This window comes from Amia ocellicauda, chromosome 11, assembly GCF_036373705.1.
Source record: "Amia ocellicauda isolate fAmiCal2 chromosome 11, fAmiCal2.hap1, whole genome shotgun sequence".
Taxonomy (NCBI): domain Eukaryota; kingdom Metazoa; phylum Chordata; class Actinopteri; order Amiiformes; family Amiidae; genus Amia; species Amia ocellicauda.
Window position 1 is genome coordinate 23539161 of NC_089860.1, and position 19745 is coordinate 23558905.

At 40.8% G+C, this 19745-nt stretch overlaps 1 long non-coding RNA gene across 1 annotated transcript; it reads left to right on the forward strand.

Annotated features, from left to right (window-relative positions):
* The first annotated feature begins 728 nt into the window (after positions 1 to 728).
* Positions 729 to 6688, forward strand: LOC136762792 (uncharacterized). Its single transcript, XR_010820901.1, has 3 exons — positions 729 to 853; positions 2602 to 2657; positions 6401 to 6688. It is a non-coding gene; the product is annotated as an uncharacterized LOC136762792 (long non-coding RNA).
* Positions 6689 to 19745: the final 13057 nt, after the last annotated feature.

Here is a 19745-nt window from a genome sequence, read left to right on the forward strand (position 1 = left end):
GTGAAAGTCACTTCTCAGGTGGATATGCGGCGAGGGTTAGTGTATCTCTATCACTTACTGAGTCCGCTGTCCACAGCACCGCGGCAAGGAGCAGGATCTCCCAAAAGGCCGTGTAGAGCAGCGCCGCCGGGTCCAGGCCCGGGTTGGAGCCGCGGACTGCCAGTGCAGCGTCACGCCAGAGTGACCTCAGCACAGCCTCGGCGCAGCGGAGCCAGCGGCCCAGAGCCAGCAGGCAGAGCGGGTCCTGGAGAGGAGCTGGCACAGGCACCACGGTGAGCGGGAAGGACTCGGAAAGGTTCAGGCCCGGAGGGAAGCAGGGGCCCGGCAGGGGGGGCGGCGCTGGGAAGCGGTGGGGCAGCCAGATGGCGAGGGCACGCTGTGCCCACTGAGCCCCAAGGAGACGTATCTCCTCCGCGAAGGGCAGCCCGAGGTACCACGGGTGCCCGACGAGGTTAGACAGTTGATCTACCGCCGTAAAAATCGCCAACAAACCGACAAACAGCTTCAACAGCAGAGAGAACATGTTGAGCTTCTTCACACCTCAGACGTCAATACGGAAATAACGCGCGTCGGTCTCCGTGCGCAACAGATCTCTTGACGCCACACGTCATAGACCAGATGCGGTTCTGAGTGTGACGTCATGTCCTGACTTCCCTTCCAAAGGTAGTCATAGAAACGCCTTTATATATTATAGGCTACTTCATATTTTTAAAAATGCTGCATCTCAATACACGTTCTCATATTTTTACCAAATGTTTACGATGTTTTACCATGCTTCACCATAGTACACACCATATATTACCATGGTGCACCACACTACCCTTTACTACTTTTAACCACAACTTTATCCTTGGTAAATTATACTTTATAGATTTACTTCTAAGATTTTAGAACAGTACAATATTATCAATAAATGTATTTTACGCTGAACAAAAATATAAACGCAACATGCAACAATTTCAAATCATAGTTCATATAAGAACATCAGTTCATTGATTTTGAATTTGAGTGTCAGAGTGAGAGAGTGACACAGTGTGTGTTAGTGTGTCAGTGTGTGATGCGGTTTGGGGGTCTGACTGCCAGCCCGCACTACATGAACGCACACACACTGAGAGAGGTGTCACATTTTATTGAGCACAGACAGCATCAGAACAGTTTCAACAGCATCACCAGTACAGAGCAGTGTTTAGATTAAATTACTCACACACACACACACACGTTCACACACACTCTCTCAGACACACACACATACACACAATAACATCAGGTAATTCCTGTAAATTCTACACAAAGCACTACAAATGTGATTGACAGCATATCACAGACACGCAGCGTCGAGCATTTTTCATGGTCTGGCTGTTTAAAAAAAAAATTGACACATGTAACAGATTCAGTTCCACATCCCAGCCCATTTCAATATGCCCACACAGGAGATTCAGTTCCATGCAGAGCCTTGTTAATAACAGATCAAAAGCCAGACTTGCATCTCAACAAAAATGTCTAATAGGTTGTAATTGAATCCACTATGCATTTAAATAATATACATAGTGGAACTGAACTGCAGATCATCAAGCACATGACCAATTAGCGGCAGGACTCGTGTAGGGTTCTCCTTCACTATGACAACCAGACATTGCAAGATTTCACTGCGAAAGTCTCACAGAAAACATAAAAGCCTTGATAAATCTAAATAATTATTACATTTTTATTGATTGATTTAATTAATCTCATTGAGAAAACATAATACTGGTATCAAAGAACACAAATACAGTATATAATTTATGTCAAGTCATGTGTGGTACAAAAACATACAAACTTTTCTCATGATTTTCTGACTTAAGTCATACCTCAAGAAAAGTGGACTTTACTTTTCATTCACCTTTCTTTTCTATGTCTCTTCGTGTCAGGCTGTCAGAAACTGTTTTCAAATGGAAGCCTGGCTTGTACAATAACCCTGATATAAATCTGTGTTCATTTTAACAATGAAATCATCAATTTGTTCGTAATGGTTTTGATTCAGTGAACAATATAGTATTTTAAAGCTCTGAGCTTTCATTCACTGTGATGCACTTGTAATGCGCTGCCTGCCCCAGGCCAAAGGCAAACCCAGTCTATTTCACCGCTTATATGTCTCTTAAGTGAGCATGCTAGGAAGTACCTCCATAAATACCACTCCTTCATTCACTACTGTTATTTTGTTCTTAACTGACATTGCTGAGGAGCTGCAACAGGTGAAATTACTAAAACCAAATACCAAACCTGCATTACATTATTTATTTTAAATAGATATGCCCAATCCTGATTTTAAGATGATGACAACCATCAGAAATCAATCTTAACTGGAATAGGTACACTAAATGTACGTTACAAGTCTCAAAGACCTGCTACACAACCTTATGACAAGTCTCATCTTTAGACGCATTGTGTAAGAGATCATACCAGTTCCCTCTTTATTAATCAAAACAATTAACTGTGCTTCTACCCAAGACACGCCAGTGACGCCCTCTCGCCTTGCCCACGCTCTTTCACTTGGAATTGATCTTGCTATCTCCTTATTCTCTCTCACACTGTCATTTAACTCCAAACCTTTCTATTTTATAGGTTTGTAGCAGCATGAGGTTCCCTGATTATTTGCAGGTGCCCAGCACACAGATCAGGTCAGATATACCTCCCAGCACAATACGGCTCATAGAGAATGATATTTTCCTCAAAACAATAAGCAAATTATTATGTAAACATCTGTCTTTCTTCTTCTTGTCTTCTGTATTATTCACATGAGCCAAATTACGTTTTCTTCCTTCATTTTCTATTACTGATAAAGTTTCCATTATGACGCAGTACCACACTGCTTAAGTAATGGCATTTATTTTCAATTACTATGCAACAGTGGAAGCAGCTTCACTGAACATGGAAGCAAATACAATGGGCTGTTTACTTTTAATTGCTCTGTAGGTACTCTGGCAATCAGCACATTTCACATCATAAAACCGCTTCAAGCTGAGAGGCACCATGTTACTCTGCACATGTTAACTGTATGAGTTTTCAAAAAGTTAACAGGTCATGGAAGTTATATGTATGTATATACAGTGAGGGAAAAAAGTATTTGATCCCCTGCTGATTTTGTACGTTTGCCCACTGACAAAGAAATGATCAGTCTATAATTTTAATGGTAGGAGTATTTTAATAGTGAGAGACAAAATAACAGCAAAAAAATCCAGAAAAACGCATTTAAAAAAAGTTATAAATTGATTTGCATGTTAATGAGGGAAATAAGTATTTGATCCCCTATCAATCAGCAAGATTTCTGGCTCCCAGGTGTCTTTTATACAGGTAACGAGCTGAGATTAGGAGCACTCTCTTAAAGGGAGTGCTCCTAATCTCAGTTCGTTACCTGTATAAAAGACATCTGTCCACAGAAGCAATCAATCAATCAGATTCCAAACTCTCCACCATGGCCAAGACCAAAGAGCTGTCCAAGGATGTCAGGGACAAGATTGTAGACCTACACAAGGCTGGAATGGGCTACAAGACCATCGCCAAGCAGCTTGGTGAGAAGGTGACAACAGTTGGTGCGATTATTCGCAAATGGAAGAAACACAAAATAACTGTCAGTCTCCCTCGGTCTGGGGCTCCATGCAAGATCTCACCTCGTGGAGTTTCAATGATCATGAGAATGGTGAGGAATCAGCCCAGAACTACACGGGAGGATCTTGTTAATGATCTCAAGGCAGCTGGGACCATAGTCACCAAGAAAACAATTGGTAACACACTACGCCGTGAAGGACTGAAATCCTGCAGCGCCCGCAAGGTCCCCCAGCTCAAGAAAGCACATGTACAGGCCCGTCTGAAGTTTGCCAATGAACATCTGAATGATTCAGAGGTGGAAACATTATGCTTTGGGGGTGTTTTTCTGCTAAGGGGACAGGACAACTGCACCGCATCAAAGGGACGATGGACGGGGCCATGTACCGTCAAATCTTGGGTGAGAACCTCCTTCCCTCAGCCAGGGCATTGAAAATGGGTCGTGGATGGGTATTCCAGCATGACAATGACCCAAAACACACAGCCAAGGCAACAAAGGAGTGGCTCAAGAAGAAGCACATTAAGGTCCTGGAGTGGCCTAGCCAGTCTCCAGACCTTAATCCCATAGAAAATCTGTGGAGGGTGCTGAAGGTTCGAGTTGCCAAACGTCAGCCTCGAAACCTTAATGACTTGGAGAGGATCTGCAAAGAGGAGTGGGACAAAATCCCTCCTGAGATGTGTGCAAACCTGGTGGCCAACTACAAGAAACGACTGACCTCTGTGATTGCCAACAAGGGTTTTGCCACCAAGTACTAAGTCAAAGGGGTCAAATACTTATTTCCTTCATTAAAATGCAAATCAATTTATAACTCTTTTTAAATGCATTTTTCTGGATTTTTTTGTTGTTATTCTGTCTCTCACTGTTAAAATACACCTACCATTAAAATTATAGACTGATCATTTATTTGTCAGTGGGCAAACGTACAAAATCAACAGGGGATCAAATACTTTTTTCCCCCACTGTATTAAAAATGCAAAAGCAAAACATTTCTTTCTCGGTTTGTATTATTTGGAAATTAAGATGAACAGGTTTAAAAATGTGTGCATTCAGACATAAAAAGTCATAGATAAAGTGTAGTGTAGACAATGGGTGTGATTCAAAAGTCAATCTTAAGAGGTCAAGAGTATAACCTTTATTATGGATTGTCACCTATTTGCCATTTTGTTTTAAATTATTATTATTATTATTGATGTTGTTATTATTATTGTATATATTTCTGTGGTGTTTTTATTGTTGTTGGTTATAGAGTATTGTTTTGGAGATTGTTTAAAACAATGTGTTAGAAATGTCAGGATCAGATACCAATGCAAACAGCTCGATCCAAAATGTGATATGTTTACGCATTTAAGCATTTGAACAATTTGTTTCCGGTTCTGACTTTTCAAATCCCAGTTTTCCTTTTCATGGTGCACAGCCAGTGATTTGTTTTTTTCCATCAGGCTTTTAAGTCATAAAATTGTTATACAAACATGGCATTTTATATGACCTCTGCTACCATAGAAACATTGCTACTGACCCACAATTTTCTTTGTATTGAAGACCATGCATTACAGTGTCTAACTATACACTATATTGCATTAAAAATCTGATCTAATCCTTTAGAGTTCATCTTCGAGCGGTTGCCTTGCAAATTACAGTTTGGATGCTGCTTACACAAATAAATACTGTTGTTGCCTGGATATGATTGGACTAATCTCAGCATGAACTTTCCCAACATGCCTCTGGCCCTAATGGCTGCAATTAAAGTGTCATGATAGGAATATAAATATCAGAATATTAGAGTAGGATGGGGGAATCATGTTGCTTATTATTTCAATATGCATCTTTCTAATTGGCCTTCATGACTTCTGCCAGAAAAAGACAGACTTATCCTTATTATTATAATTCCAGTGTACTTTAAGCCCTGCTAGTTTTTTGGAACATTCTGGGAAAAATGTATGTCAATCATAAGACATAGGTTTGAAGCCTACAGCAAGAAGCAGCAAAGGACACCAGTTCTGAACCCAAGTCCATCTACACAGACTCTGGGGAAAGCCTCAGGGTTTGGAGTGAGGCATGGGGAATGTAATACTGTGAGACAGTTACTCTTTTATGTCATCCCTTTCCAAGTCTTGTGATCTCTCACAATAAACACTGTCACACTTATGGCGTGACGCATCCATCAGTGGGGTTTAGTGTCTGGAACCGCAGTGTGCTGACTCTCCAGTGGTCTATGCTGGACACTGATGGAGACATGCTGGGTGTTCATGATTAACTCATGTTGAATGAAGTTAAGCGCTATGAATATGGAAGTGTGGAAACGACTGCGTGTGATTGTCAAGTGTGGAGCGGCATCGGTAATTCACAATACAAACATTCCATGATAACGAGAAGAAGATACGCACATATTGTTATCGTTTGATTTATATTAGTTTACAATTAACCAATAACATCACATCCAATAGCAATGGGTGAAATTTCAAGGCAAGCCTAATCTTGTATGGGTTCTAATTAATTTTTTCTTTCTTTTTTTTGCAAAGAGAAACTTCTGAAAAGACTGTTGGGGGAGCACATCTAAACTAACATGTTGTATTGCGTAGTGTACTTAAATTGTTACAGCACAGCTTAATTGCATAATTTGTTTAAAGGAAACTAACCTTGTGTAATTACAATGTAACAACACACGTTGTTACACGCAAAAGTGTGGATTCATACAGAATACCTGAAATGAACAAAACTAGTTGTTGGTGCTGCCTCATATATTTTTTTCTCTTTCAAACTTTTCCACTCTTACATTCTCAACTGTCACTCACTGCTATAACCCTCCCACCCTCACAGGAGAGATGTAGCCAGTGTACACATCCTCCACAGCAAGCTCTCACTGTGGCTCCACAGTCAACTAGAAAGCTGTTGAGCTCTTGTGCAGTTAGCCAAACCTGGACACAACTCGGCACATCACAGCAGCACTCTGAATACAGCGGCAGGAATCTGGATCAGCGATCGTAAGATGCTGGCATCCCAGCGGTACTGTGCCCCTCATGACTGCATTGGGAACAGAGAATAGGGTGTAGTGCTCAGTCTGGTAGGGGTGACTAAGAAATGTCTGTTTTCATGCAGCCACACATGAACTACATACACTCACCTAAAGGATTATTAGGAACACCTGTTCAATTTCTCATTAATGCAATTATCTAACCAACCAATCACATGGCAGTTGCTTCAATGCATTTAGGGGTGTGGTCCTGGTCAAGACAATCTCCTGAACTCCAAACTGAATGTCTGAATGGGAAAGAAAGGTGATTTAAGCAATTTTGAGCATGGCATGGTTGTTGGTGCCAGACGGGCCGGTCTGAGTATTTCACAATCTGCTCAGTTACTGGGATTTTCACGCACAACCATTTCTAGGGTTTACAAAGAATGGTGTGAAAAGGGAAAAACATCCAGTATGTGGCAGTCCTGTGGGCGAAAATGCCTTGTTGATGCTAGAGGTCAGAGGAGAATGGGCCGACTGATTCAAGCTGATAGAAGAGCAAATTTGACTGAAATAACCACTCGTTACAACCGAGGTATGCAGCAAAGCATTTGTGAAGGCACAACACGTACAACCTTGAGGCGGATGGGCTACAACAGCAGAAGACCCCACCGGGTACCACTCATCTCCACTACAAATAGGAAAAAGAGGCAACAATTTGCACTAGCTCACCAAAATTGGACAGTTGAAGACTGGAAAAATGTTGCCTGGTCTGATGAGTCTCGATTTCTGTTGAGACATTCAGATGGTAGAGTCAGAATTTGGTGTAAACAGAATGAGAACATGGATCCATCATGCCTTGTTACCACTGTGCAGGCTGGTGGTGGTGGTGTAATGGTATGGGGGATGTTTTCTTGGCACACTTTAGGCCCCTTAGTGCCAATTGGGCATCGTTTAAATGCCACGGCCTACCTGAGCATTGTTTCGGACCATGTCCATCCCTTTATGACCACCATGTGCCCATCCTCTGATGGCTAGTTCCAGCAGGATAATGCACCATGTCACAAAGGTCAAATCATTTCAAATTGGTTTCTTGAACATGACAATGAGTTCACTGTACTAAACTGGCCCCCACAGTCACCAGATCTCAACCCAATAGAGCATCTTTGGGATGTGGTGGAACGGGAGCTTCGTGCCCTGGATGTGCATCCCACAAATCTCCATCAACTGCAAGATGATATCCTATCAATATGGGCCAACATTTCTAAAGAATGCTTTCAGCACCTTGTTGAATCAATGCCACGTAGAATTAAAGCAGTTCTGAAGGCGAAAGGGGGTCAAACACAGTATTAGTATGGTGTTCCTAATAATCCTTAAATGCACTCTGACTAACACTAACGTATTTTACATAAAATAGCACCTGTTCGATGATTTCTGGTTCCCAGACTGTTTTGTAAAAGTGATACCCTTGTATGTAAGAAATAAACTAAAATGTGGTGGCATTTTCCGGTATTACATGGTCAAGGATGAATGTACATGCACGTGTCATCTTTTCATGTTCGGTAAAACTCAGAAGGTTTCCGAAAATTGACAAATATTGTCATAACATTCACACGACAAAATAAATGTGCCAAAATTATGACGTTGTGGGAAAAATTCAATTTTAGGGATTTTGTACTTAATAGACATGCATGCAAAGGGTGTCTTCCCGCATTGTGCATCTATTAGGATGAACACGATACATATAGCAATAGAGATAGTGAAATATAAATATATAGATTTGGCAAGATTTTCAAACTCCTGTGGTTTTTGTTTCATACAGTAGCTATCACATGTCAACAGTCATTAACTTTTTCTTTGGCTCTCCATTACACAAATTTCAACAGATGTAGCTAACATGCAACCAAGGAATATATATATATATATATATATATATACACATTAAAGCTAGGCAGATAATGTGTTCAACTGCCTGCTTGGACAGCTTTGCCCCCTCACTATGAGAATCATTTATATCTGTGATTGAAATATGAAAAAGATGACAGGAGCAGATACACTGACCTCACCGAGCTCCGTAGCACACTTCAACTTTAACCCTTTATACTCTGGTACCAGGCAGCAATGAATCCAAGTGCCCTTGTTTGAGAAGCTGTGCCTTTTCCGACTCCCTGTTGTGTGACGTGTCAGAAGAGTCACACACACCCAGGCTGGGAAGCTGTGTCTTCCTGTATCCCAGCATTCCAGACTGTCCATGTCACACCTCACCTGTGTAGCCAATCCAATTGATCCCTATGAACTGATGGTCTGCAATCCAGACCTGCAGGACCCTAGTACAGTTAATTGGAAAAGTCACCGTGAAATTGCCAAATTTAAAAAACTGGGAATATGTTTAGTCCAAAAGTCTTCATAAAGTCAATGTTTCAGGGTAATGTATATAGTCCGCTGGTCTAGTGCTCTGCAGAGCCAAAGGCACCTGCTGTAAAATGTACGTTGTCTTAAAGGTACAATCTCGTTAAGCTTTTCTTCTTTTTCTTCTTCTTCTTGTTTATTGGACATTTGCCTAGAACGTGTGGGAAGTGCAAAATTGGCATCTGTGATCTCCACTGGAGAGACTTCACTGACTGGCATGGTGCCACGGCTGTTGCTAAGAAGCAGCCAGCTTACAGGCCAGGTGGAGATTCTGTTCAAGTTGAGCTCAATCCTCCAGGGCTCAGATATCTCCCCCTGCTGGGTTTTCTGGAAGAAATAAAGAAAAAAGAATCAGCTAGAAGAGTGAGAACAGAATGTTTCATCTGCTCTTCAATCACCTCCGTTTAGTCTGCACACCCTGGAGAGGACGGTCGGGTCAGTATGGAAACGCAGGAATGATCAGGGAGAAAACCAAACAGCAAGACACAATCTGCAATGTTCTCTGCCCATGCCACGGCACTGCAGACTGCAAGACAGAATGCTTATTTAACAGCATGCCCATCTAATCAACGAGGCTCCACCAAAATCAGTCCCTCTAGCAAACAGGCCAGAGTAGCATCTTTCTGGTGTATTTCAAACTGCCTTCTCAGACATACCTGCATTCGAGCCAAGCAGCCCACGGGAAAGACAAACCCACTGTGGCAAAAGACCAGTCTCTCAGTGTAGGGGTTTGTGTAGTCCGAGGGGATTGACACAATGACAGGCCCGAAGTCACAAGGAGGCCTGCTTCACTGTGTGGGTAAAGAGATCAGAGAATAAAACGTGGAATATTGGAATTGGAATTGGAATATTATCTTAGAACTGGTGATTCTGAATGAAGAAAAATATTGAATTGGAACTATGGAACATTTCTGCAAATGAAGATGCGTATTATTGAATTCACTGCCAGAGAGCATTAATATATTTCAGTTGCATTGTTTTATCTGATTCTACAGTGTGCAATATAGTAATAGATACAATTATACTGTATATGGTATGCTGCAAACTATCAAAATGCAATTGTAATGCAACAATACAGAAGGAGATTGTGTGTCTAAGAGAGAGAGAGAGTCAGTGTGGTTTTCAAAGTTTTCGGCATAGTAAAATGTCATCCCTACATTTCTGAATGTCATTGTAAATGTAAATCCGCAAGAGAAAAAGGAGGTGTGGAATAGATTAATAAAACATGTATTTTGTTTTTCCATTTGTATAATTTTAGCTGATTTGTTTTCAATAGAGACAGCTTAGCAATTATTTTGTTGAACAAAAGCCCAAAAAACTTTGCAAACTGTCATCTAAGTACATGTGTGCATTTCATCTACAGGTTCTGTCACAACAACATCATCCACCAAACTGAATATTCAGTAACATCATATATCATGAATTATGAATGTGCACTTAAAAATATAGAGATAGAGCAAGTTCAATGAAATGGCACATCTTGGGTAAGGGCACATTTATGACTCACGTTATGTGTGTACTCCAAACAAATCTACAGCATAAACAATCTTTTCAGTTCACTCGCTCCTGGGAAGGGTATACTGGGAACTGTGCAGCACCCCCCCCCCTGTTTTCACCTCATGGTCAATAAACAACTCACATCAAAGCCCACAAGCCAGATTGTCTTGTGAAACTGAGGGAGGGAGAATAAAAAGCTTAATGTTGATGTTGTTTTTATATATGAATGTTGTGTGAGGCACAGGAAAGGTTTTATATGCTAGTTTATAGCCTCTCATTGCTTTTTGGAGTCACACATATCAGTTACATTTAGGGTTTCATACAGTGATGTTCTATTGAGAGAAAACAAACAAGAAACAGCATGAATTACATTTATATTTTTAAGAAAGACTACAACATAGAAATCTCTGAATAATGTATGCAACACACAGGGAATTAAACTGCAATGTTAAAGGGATGGGTTTGATGAATTATATATATTAGCTGGTGGGAATTAAAAGGTAGGGCCTTCAAACATTAGAACACAAAAGCTTCCTTGAACCCATTGACAGGATTATGAACACGACAAATGCTCTGTCCTGGATGCCGAGGGTATAAACTCTTGGTCACACAAGCATGCTTTCCACATCTGAGCCTTTCACATCCCCAGTACTGGAGAAACACTACCAGTCAAGCTTTTTCATCTGCCCAGTGCCTAATCATTTATTTTAAACTGTTCGCTGTTTTACATCACGTGCGCAACACCCCGGTGCCCTACATTTTACAGTGAATGCAAGCATGCGAGTCTGTCGATATGCAGTGTGAAGTAGTGCAGATTTTAAAACGCACAAGACGTGGCTGGTTGGATGCAAACCGTGGGCTGTTGCAGGCAGTGGACTGGAGAGTGGAGTTCAGGGATTAATAGATTAATTAAACATACAGCCTCTGCTATTCCTGCATATCCCACTTTCTGAAACTGGCCTTTTTCAGTGTGAAGAGTTTGCATATGTTGGCTTTCCCAGAAACAGGTATTGTTGACCTACTGCTGTTGAAGGGTGGGGTCCAGCCATGATGACAGTGCAGTGTCTTTTCAAGTTCCTGTTTGTATCAGTAGCTCAAGAGTGGGAGCCTGGTCCGTTCATTCCTCGTCTCTTTGATGTAATAATGGGATTTCTGTCAGGGCATGTGGCTCCTCTTGCCAAGCTTGAGAAGCACAGAGGAAGCAGTGCTGGAGGGTTAATTGGGTGTTAGGTAAAGAGATGGGCTGCATGCTTATGAAAAGTGACAGGGGCAGGGACTTTCTTATAGATACATATTAGTCTTCTCAGTTTTATGCAAATATTATGTCAAATACAAATTAAAAAAATAAAAACAATCCCAATTTAAAAATAATGTGATACTTAAAATATGCCTGCACACTGAAAGAAAATAAGGTGTAATAAAAATAGCAACAACAACTCTTATTATTGTAGTGCTCTGGGACTGTTATGTGGAGAGACTGCAGTCTGTGTCTGTCTGTCAGTCCTGTGTGTTGTGGGTGGGGCCGATCGTTTGAGGATCTGATTCAGTGGGCGGGAAACTGTGCAAAGGTTTGCCCTGTGTGGGAATAGTGGGGAGTAGTGATTGGGGATCACAGGGGCAGGGGGATAAATAGGGCTGCCCCAGCTCTCGCCGCAGAGAAGTAGTTTTGAGAGAGACTGAACTCAGTGTATACTTCTGAGAAATAAATCTGTTGCAGAAACCCAGACTCTCTCTTATTATTTTGTATTTGTCATTAGTGAATCCAGTAGATTATGATAATAACACATGGTTCATACTTTTAATATAATTTAGTGTCACAGCAAAGGGTGGGTCTTGATGGCAAACTGAAATCAAAGCAACTGGAAGACAGGCAGGGAGCTACACAGAGCATCTGCAGTTCATCTGAACCCAGCTCGGGATGTGGGATTGATAGAGGGTGTTTTTCTTGGTCAGAGACGCAGAGCCCCTGGTTGTACTTAATGCACAGTGATAGCTGTCCAAATGTTTACCTGAAAGACCGCAGAGAAACAGTGCTCTTGATCTGTAAGGCATAACAAACAGCTCTACGACATCTTCCATGGTTTTGACATCTTGAAACGTCATCGTTGAAGCACATGGACAGTTAAAATACCACACTTTCCCTTTGGTTGTTTTAAAGCGATACGTGGGGGTTTTATAGAAGCAGACTACATTTATTTTGCATTTGTTTCACTTAACATATGGTCTTGCTTTCTGTATTGTACCACAGACCTTCCTGTTTTTGTTGCAATAGAACAAATGAACTCCTATTTGACTATGACCAAATGCATGCCTAGCTCAGGGACAAAGATCACTATAGCTCTCCTGAATGAAAATAAAAACATGATCATGTAAAGTATTATCTGACTGGATTCTGTGGGGCAAATAAATGAGCCGCAGCTCTAAAGTGATCCAATCCACATATAGTCCAGTCCAGATATAGAGGGAGATCATAGATACAATGCCATTCAAGACTCTACATCCATGGAGAACCTGTATAAACTGCTCTTTATTATTCAGCTTCAGCCTTCTTATCTTGTGTGCGCCCCTGCTGGGTTTATAGGCCAGATTTATGAAGCTAGTAAAGAAATAAAGAATCCTAAGGGAGAGAATCATCATTAAACAGAGACTGTACCCAGTGGAAAGGTACATTTTCTCATCCATATTAACATTGTTGCTCCTGTTCATGATCTTTCCTCAGTCCATAAGGAGATCCCTTTAGGGCATGTGGGCAACAAATTAACAACGCTGTAAGCAGGGCACTTACTTAACCTTTTCTGAGTCATACATTCTTCTTTTGAAGAGCAATCTCCCAGTGCAATACAACGAAACCTAACAAATAATACATAACCTTTGCATGACTCTTTCTGGAATCAACATGCTATGTTATCCCCACAATCAGGTGAGCTCTTTAAAATCTTTATAAATGTCTCCAAGCAATTTCAGTTTTTTCGTATTATTATTTTTTTAATTGCTTTTGGTTAATACGCTTCATTCACACCGTATAAAGACAGTACACACATGAGCACTGCGGCAAAACTGATCCTGTCAACTAATATGCACGGAGAGTCACTGGCTGCTCTGTAATTATCAAAATTACCTCTGCATACAAATCATTACATTATCATAAGCTCATGTTCCCATTGTGCAAAGCAGCCAAACTCTGGAGCAAAATAACAGGATGTGTCTCTATTAATATAAAAGGAGGATAATAGGAATTCTACAAAGTACATTGTCATAAGACCTTGTTGATTATTACCCTTTACGTGATCTCTCATTTACTGACCCCTCCCCCGAGCTTCACCCCAGGTGGAGACACTAAAACTAGTTAGTAGAAGCTAGTCTACACTGCAACACAGCCTTTTTTGGTGTACTCCATCGGAGCCTTGTGCTGGTGTCCAAGTGAAATATTTGAAAATGGACGGTCCTTGAAATGCACATGCTGCCTTGCACTGAATTAGCCTTTCCCAGTCATTAATTTTTATCTAAAGATGGAATAATTTGATTAGTGTTTGATAGATGAGAGCTATTTATCCATTTCTTGCTTTTTACGCAACGCTAGAGGCAGCGACCGTGACAATGAAAAGTGGCTCTGGTCTTCGCACAACGTCCTTCTTTAATTCGATGAGCATTCTTCAGCGGCATGGCTTTACATAGCCAGCCCGGGTTTACCTTTTAGCTGAGCGTCTGAATTCCCCACTTCTGCATCCTGTTACCTTCTGAAAACATGATGCTGCTGGGAGTGGAAGCACAATTATCTGCTTTATATGAACGGCCAGGGCAGAAAGAAGAGCTATTAAAAAAGAAGACAGAAAGACAAGGAGTAATTCTTCACTGAATGGGAAAAAAGCAACATGCCTAACTGAGCGCTACGTGTAGCCAGTGAAGTGAAACAGAGAACCAGAGAGGAGAGGTTCATGTCTGCAAGAGAGAGGGAACAAAACATCTCAATGGAAATCTTGTACCAGTTACCAAGAGCATATCATCCCATCAACACATTTAAAGCAAAAGGTCACAGTTCCTGTTGAGGATGGCAACAGCACATTTTTTGAATTAATCCCTAATTGTTGAATTGTTCTTCATATTCTATTATTAAAGGAGAAAATGAGTCAAGAGTTTAAGCTGCATACAGCTACCAGGAACCAAAGAAAATAGATTATTCAAGGAGGAGCAGATATGCGATTTCAAAAGTTAACTCAGTATAAAATTGGAACTCAAGAAGATAAGTGAATTGTCACTGTTCCACTTTACACAAGGAGAATACCTGGAACTTCTAATAACTCACAGATCTCTGTCGTGTTATTGCTCATCGAGATACATCTGTCTGCACCGGAGTCTCACAGCCATTTCCTGGGATTTATGATACATTAAACACTACAACAGCATTCAAGGACTTCACTATAAATGAGATGTTGCAACAGTTTGTAATAGAGATAAATGTCAAGATTAGATAGATAGATAGATGGTCAAATAGTTTTGTTTTTTTAAAGAATGGAACAGATATTCACAGGGAGCTTGTGATTTCTGTGCAGTGAGAACCGTTAGGCGCTATCCGTGTCCAGTATTTCATTTTTTTCTTCAAATCTTTCCCGTCAGATACTGCAATGCATTGTTGGAATTTAAAACTTATTACAGCTGTGTAATAAGCCAACCCCAGGGCCTCAGATTGATTTCAGCGTCTTGATATGAGATTTATTCCGTTCTTAACGATACAAATGCAGCCCCCTGTTGTGTGGGTTTGTGATTTTCTGATTCGGCTATTAAATTAAATGCCTTTTTCCATGTACGTATGGTATCCGTCATGTGTCCCACTGACGTCTTCCTGTAGCTCAGCTGTAGTCTCATCTACAGTCCGTGGATTTGTTCAGCAAGGTTGAGAAGAAGCACTGATTAAGTGATGGCAATGGAGCCCTGATTAAGATGAAGATCACTCTGGCATACGTATGCGTGATTGTCTCCTGAAAGGGGGCGTAATGGTCCACTACACTTTCTCTTAAAGGTGTCAACATTACAGATAAAATGCTTCATAAATACCTCCTAAAATGTAGGCTAACTCTCTGCTCCTGCACTGTAAACATCACCTAGTGCACAGACATATCACACAAGCATTTGGGACTAAAAAGCATAATTGAGTCCCTGAATAGAAATGTGTGTTTGTCCTGAACCTGTTGAACCTCCACATCTTACACAAGACCTAATAAGGTGTTTAAAGTTCTTGGGGTGAACAAGTCTGAATAAAACTGTCAATAACCTCAACATCCTTCTTCACAAATGTAATGGTCAGTGTCAGATTAATGCAAAGTAAACTGCAATGTCGTGCAGAACGTCAGAAAGTCCACCAGAACAAAAACATACACCCTCTTTAGTGGCTCTCGAAAACATGTTCAAAAGACTTCTTAAAATGTGGCAATTGTATTGTTTCTTGTCTGTATTCTCACTTATGTAGGAAATTGTGCTTTGCAAATGGCACGTTAATCATCACAAAAAAATATTTTACTAGTAGGAAATACATGAAGCAAGCTTAGTGAGGGATGTTTTGTTTTTAGTCTTTATTAGAGACAACAGAAAATGAAGGAGTAATTGCTGTTTCTAAATTCACATCTGCTCTCTCTCTCTCTCTCTCTCTCTCTCTCTCTCTCTCTCCACCTGTAATATTCTACAATACAAATCTCATAAAGACAGTGAGTGCTGCTTGTCAGAAGGAGGGAAGATCAAAGACTTTCTCTAAACCCTTTTAAACTTGCATCAGTGCAAATCACGCTGTGTGCTGTACCTGCTAGATTATAAATAATGTGCTTCAATACAACACCGTCTGACAAATCCTATTTCCAATTTAAGTCTGAAGTGAAAATTAATGAATAAAATAACTCACTGCTTTTATTACACTGGTTCCCTGGTAATTAGTACAAAGTTCAACATGTCACATTAAACAAGTTCTCACACTAATAATAATAGTTTGGGATTGTGAGATAGAGGACATGGAAATATAATCAGAGACTAATACTACTGCCTGTAGCTCTAACCTCTCTGTTAGTTGCATATACAGCAGTTACCAGCAGTTACCCCGTATGAAAAGGAAAGCATGGAGTATTTGTTGCTTCTTTATTTTGAGTCTCTTTCCTTCTTAAAAGGTTCATACAAGATGAACATCTGCCCACACACAATTCCACTCCACCTTCGCTGGAGTGGTCAATAACAAGGAAGGTCACATGCCTGGTGTGGTTTGGAGAGCCAGCAACACCTTTTCTCCATTCTGTAATGAATAAATACCCATGGATGGACAAAGATATAAGCGTCCATCAAAACCACAATGTCCGTAGTTGAAAGATGCAAAGAAGAAGAGCAGCAGGCACTTTGCTCAGTCCATCTGAAGATGCTCAACTGAAGTGTCACATTGCTGGTTCTAGTTCATGCTTAAATACCAATAAGCTTTACTGACAGCTGATTCTCAGAAATGCTCAAGCTAGTATTTCCCTTTCAATGTAGAAGTCTACACTCACCTAAAGGATTATTAGGAACACCTGTTCAATTTCTCATTAATGCAATTATCTAACCAACCAATCACATGGCAGTTGCTTCAATGCATTTAGGGGTGTGGTCCTGGTCAAGACAATCTCCTGAACTCCAAACTGAATGTCTGAATGGGAAAGAAAGGTGATTTAGCAATTTTGAGCGTGGCATGGTTGTTGGTGCCAGACGGGCCGGTCTGAGTATTTCACAATCTGCTCAGTTACTGGGATTTTCACGCACAACCATTTCTAGGGTTTACAAAGAATGGTGTGAAAAGGGAAAAACATCCAGTATGCGGCAGTCCTGTGGGCGAAAATGCCTTGTTGATGCTAGAGGTCAGAGGAGAATGGGCCGACTGATTCAAGCTGATAGAAGAGCAACTTTGACTGAAATAACCACTCGTTACAACCGAGGTATGCAGCAAAGCATTTGTGAAGCCACAACACGTACAACCTTGAGGCGGATGGGCTACAACAGCAGAAGACCCCACCGGGTACCACTCATCTCCACTACAAATAGGAAAAAGAGGCTACAATTTGCACAAGCTCACCAAAATTGGACAGTTGAAGACTGGAAAAATGTTGCCTGGTCTGATGAGTCTCGATTTTCTGTTGAGACATTCAGATGGTAGAGTCAGAATTTGGCGTAAACAGAATGAGAACATGGATCCATCATGCCTTGTTACCACTGTGCAGGCTGGTGGTGGTGGTGTAATGGTGTGGGGGATGTTTTCTTGGCACACTTTAGGCCCCTTAGTGCCAATTGGGCATCGTTTAAATGCCACGGCCTACCTGAGCATTGTTTCTGACCATGCCCATCCTCTGATGGCTACTTCCAGCAGGATAATGCACCATGTCACAAAGGTCGAATCATTTCAAATTGGTTTCTTGAACATGACAATGAGTTCACTGTACTAAACTGGCCCCCACAGTCACCAGAACTCAACCCAATAGAGCATCTTTGGGATGTGGTGGAACGGGAGCTTCGTGCCCTGGATGTGCATCCCACAAATCTCCATCAACTGCAAGATGCTATCCTATCAATATGGGCCAACATTTCTAAAGAATGCTTTCAGCACCTTGTTGAATCAATGCCACGTAGAATTAAGGCAGTTCTGAAGGCGAAAGGGGGTCAAACACAGTATTAGTATGGTGTTCCTAATAATCCTTTAGGTGAGTGTATAAAACATGACCCACCAGTGGTCAGACACAGTGGGAATTGGTCACACGTTCAACAGTTGCAGATCCACACACACACATACACTCATACACATAGTTCTACTTCAAGGACCATAGGACGTGCTCCTGCCTCAGACTTGGCTCCTGAGTGGCACACAATCCCCTCAGGGCACCATCTCTTTACAGTTCAAAGTTTTTGTTTCTCCAGCTTTGCGATGAAGCAATGATTTCCTGTCAATTGTCAACAAATGTCAGATATGCTCCGAGAGTGCGTGTCACTTGCCTCCAGAACGCACTACTTTCCCAACCAGCAGTAACCCTTCCTGCATGCAACGACAGACAGAGATCCAACTGCTCTGCTGACAGTGGGACTACGCTGAAATGATGCCGCGGGCGACAGCTTTAAGTTCAGCCAAATCAAAATTTCAATAATGTCATCATGCACAACTTGGTGATAAATATTTCATGTGTGGTGCTTTCATAATTTGCTGAGGGGAAGGGGGGGGATATTTTGTTATTAAAATTATTTTATTTAAAATGAAAAAGTTTTAAAAGTCATTAAATTATGGACGGATAGGCTATATATTAAAAACATAGACTGTTTCTGAGAATAAACACAATAAAAGAGGAGTGACTTCACCTTTTTATTGTTGTTCTCCTATATGTGTATATGTGTATATGTGTCTTAGTACGAGCACATTATGTTCATGTCAGGTTGTGTGTGGAGTGTATTTTATTCTACACCAAATAAGATTTGGGTGCAATTTTAATTTACACTCTCAAGATGGAAGGGGTCGTGTGCTCAGACCGCTGAATTGATTCAAGTTTTACATTCAGCAAAGAATCAATTGTTATCCAATTTGACAGATGTAATTTCCTTTAAGTCTGGAGCACTAATTCAATTTCTAATGTCTTCCTGTGTTGGAGTATTGTGTTTGTTGGTGGAGCCCCCTCACTCGCCTGATAACTGATAGCTGATAACATGAACCTGAACTCAGGTATTTTGTTATTCTAAAAAGAAGAACAATATGTACTGGGTTCTCATATTTTTTGTCCATGTAGAGAACATTGATTATTTATACATTGATCCCTCCTTTCTCTTTTTCACAAAATGCAGGCAATTATCTTCGTTTCTTTCATTTTTCGTGTATTTTCAAAATTCATACACAAAGAGGTACACAAACCTTACATAGTTGCCATTTCTCCTTGTCATTTTCCCATTACAAACTCCTAGGTTTAGATTCCAAATTGCTCATTCTTTTAGGTAGGTAGTGGATCCCAAGTCATTTAATCTTCAGATCTAGAAGTTGTATAATGGAAAAGCAGGCCAGGCGTACTTCAATAACAGGGAAAAACTAAAGCTATTCTCAAACTATTTCCATCTTGAAAATCAACACTGACTTTAGTGCTAAAAGGGAAGGAAAGAAAACAGCGCAAAACAAGACCTTCTCCAAGGACACAACAACTCTGTTGCAAGAACTGAACTATGAATCACATTAAACTGGATAATTTACTAGCAGATATATATATATCCTGACTGAGAGACACTGAGGTAAATTCAAGAGAACCATTTGTCCCAGAAAAGTACACGACAATAAAC